Source organism: Corvus cornix, chromosome 3 (genome assembly GCF_000738735.6).
Source record: "Corvus cornix cornix isolate S_Up_H32 chromosome 3, ASM73873v5, whole genome shotgun sequence".
Classification (NCBI taxonomy): Eukaryota; Metazoa; Chordata; class Aves; order Passeriformes; family Corvidae; genus Corvus; species Corvus cornix.
In genome coordinates this window covers 58,419,883-58,422,723 of record NC_047056.1, presented here as the reverse complement: position 1 = coordinate 58,422,723, position 2,841 = coordinate 58,419,883, and positions in this window count along the sequence as shown.

Sequence of the window (2,841 nt, the reverse complement as noted above, 5' to 3'; positions counted from 1 at the left end):
TTGGCTATGAGATGAGTGCCTTTTAGAAAAGGACTACAGGCCTGAACTGCCACAGCTTTTTTAAAAACTTTCTCCTTAAAACCCTCTATGTCCCAGTTACTATGTTTTCCCATTGATGGTTTTTAGTTTATTTTATCAGTGTTTTTTTATGACATGATGTGTCTGTAATAGCTTGAGCATTTGAAAGATTAAATGCCATCTGTCATGTTACTCACATGGGTCTTAGCACGTGCCCCTTTATGGAGATTGCTGAGGGCTAAATTTTGCCCTGACCCATTCAGTTTTTGGGCTCAGAACAGAAGTGTGGCACCTGGAGGGGAAGATAGACGCAAGAGGTGTCTATTCTGAGTTCATTCACGGACTGTAGTTACTAAGTCTTAATTAGTTAATGACTGTTTTTGTTCCAGTTCTTGGCATGCTCATACTGTGCCTCCAAGAGGGAACGGACAAGGTCAAAAACTTAGATATTACTTCTTCATTAAAAAATGAAGTTTTAAAAAGTCCAGGGCTTTTATTCTGAAATTTATTATGCATTCTTTATTTTGGCAGGTCTGAGATAAACCAGCAAACATACTAATGAAGACAAGAACTGTCCTAAGGAAATACCTCCTATTAGTTAATAAGCAGACACAGTGGCCTGGATTAGGAAGAAACATGACAACATTGTTGAAAATGAAGACATGTATCCTAAGTGAAGCCAATGGGTTCACAGAAGCCAGGGCTGTGTAACCTGCTGCTGCACATCAAGGTTCCAGGAGAGGAAATGAACATTACACATGTTGAGAGGAATGATACACCAGGGTGATATAAATTTACCGCTTAACTGCATTCATCTTAGAGATTTTAGAGTAGCATTTCTGTACTGAGAGAGATTCCAGAAGAATGGCTGTCCAGTGCAATGTGCCTTCCAAATGAAAAGATGATTGTCAGCTCTCTGGTTCGTTAGTTTTTATCTTCACTGATAAATGAACATTGAGTGGTCAGTTGTTGACAAAAGCCCTCTTTTTAATTGGATATGTGAACTGGACCTTACATAACCTGGCAACATACCATCATCCCTGGACCTTGTCACTCAGATAAAACCATCTTGGCTCCTACAGGAATGCGGGTGTTCAGTGTCGACATTCTGCTGTTTGGAGGAGAAGATCCCAGACATATATGCTCTAATATAAAAACAGAACATCTTCCAAAGTTTTGGTTTAGTAGAAATTTTCCCAAAATAGGCAATAACCAAGGAAACCACATTTGAAGCCAACTAGAGAAAGCTGCATAGCTTGCACATTGTTCATAGGTCTGGAGGCAGATATGACCAAGGACACTGAGAGCTGTTTGCAAGAGACTAGGGAGAGACCAAGGAGACCCAGAGTCAGGAGTTCTGTTGTCACTCAATCTCCCATGGGCCTCCTGGGAAAAAGAAGTTCAAGGTGTCACTAAAGAGACTGTGCCCACATCTGCCGAAGATTTCGTAGCTCATGGTAGATCCACTAGTAGAAAGAATTTGCCAGCACTGTCTTTTTTTTTTGAACAGAGATCCAAGATATATTCTAAGAGAATTTCAATGGCTGTGAAAGCTAGAGTTCATGAACTGCATACTTTTCCTTCCTTTTTGTTTTGTCTTCTGGATTTCTTTTTAGCTGTTGATTTATCTCTAGCTGGGAAATCTCCCAGTCTTTTGAAATACTTAAATTTTTGTTTTGGAATTGCAACAGGTCTGTATGAGGGTCAGTCAAATTCCCCATCACAACTGATAATACTGCAGACACTCCTCCTTCAGCCTCAGAACAGCTTCAGCTGTTCTGTACAGAGATGACAGTTCCAGCCTAGTCCCAAATCTTGGCCATCCCCCCACTGCAACCAGTGCTCAGTCCTACACAAGGGATGGCAAACAGTCCAGGGCCCTCTCCTCACCCATAACTACTTAGGACAGCCAAAATAAGATGGGCAGTTTCACATCTGTGTGATTGCTTATTTAGCCCATTTCATGGCAAGTGCTCACACAGGATGAGCCACCAGAACTCCTGAAAGAAGCCTGCCTACCAGCAGGAGAATGGTGATTCCAGCTGGAGAACAGCAAGGGCAGATCCCATCTGCCTTTACATAGCCAGCACTGGAAAGGACCTATGACATCCTCCCAACATCTGCCAAAACATGTTCCCATTTGAAATAATCCTAAACAGTCACAAGACAGGGAAAGGTCAGCCTGTCCCTCACAGCGTGCTGTTGTCTTCTCATGCCTCATCTTCTCATGCCTCATCTTCTCATGTCCTCTCTCTGTAAGATAGATTTCACAAGTTAAGAAGTACTGAAATAGACCAGTTTTGTGGTTTGTGTTAGTAGTCCATGGAGCTCTGAAAAGACAGCTTCTGCGAAAGACAAGTTACCACAATTGGCTTGTCAAGACTGCTCTCCTGGTGTCTGTTGTGTAATCCCACTGCTTGATGCAGTTCCAGGAGACAAAATCATCATAACCAAAAGACAGTTCAAAGAAGGGAGACTGATAATAGGCCTGGTCTTAATTTGATAGCTGTATTGCTTAATTCCTAATTTATTTTGATGTTAGTTTTAATGACCCAGATTGAGTGATAATTTGGGGCTTCTTTGCTGGGTGTTGATGGATTTAAGTTGTTGAGGTTTTCTTTTTCTTCTTTTTATCTATTTCGTTATGTTTCAGTTTGTTTAACTAACATAATAAAGTTATTAATAAAGTTAAATCATTTCTGTCATTGAACAAAACAGTTCAGAATCTTTAAAGAACTGAGTAGAGATCATCCAGCCAACTTAAAAGCCTGTATTTAAATCTTACTTCGTAAACTCGTTTAAATCACATGTTCTTACATGTTC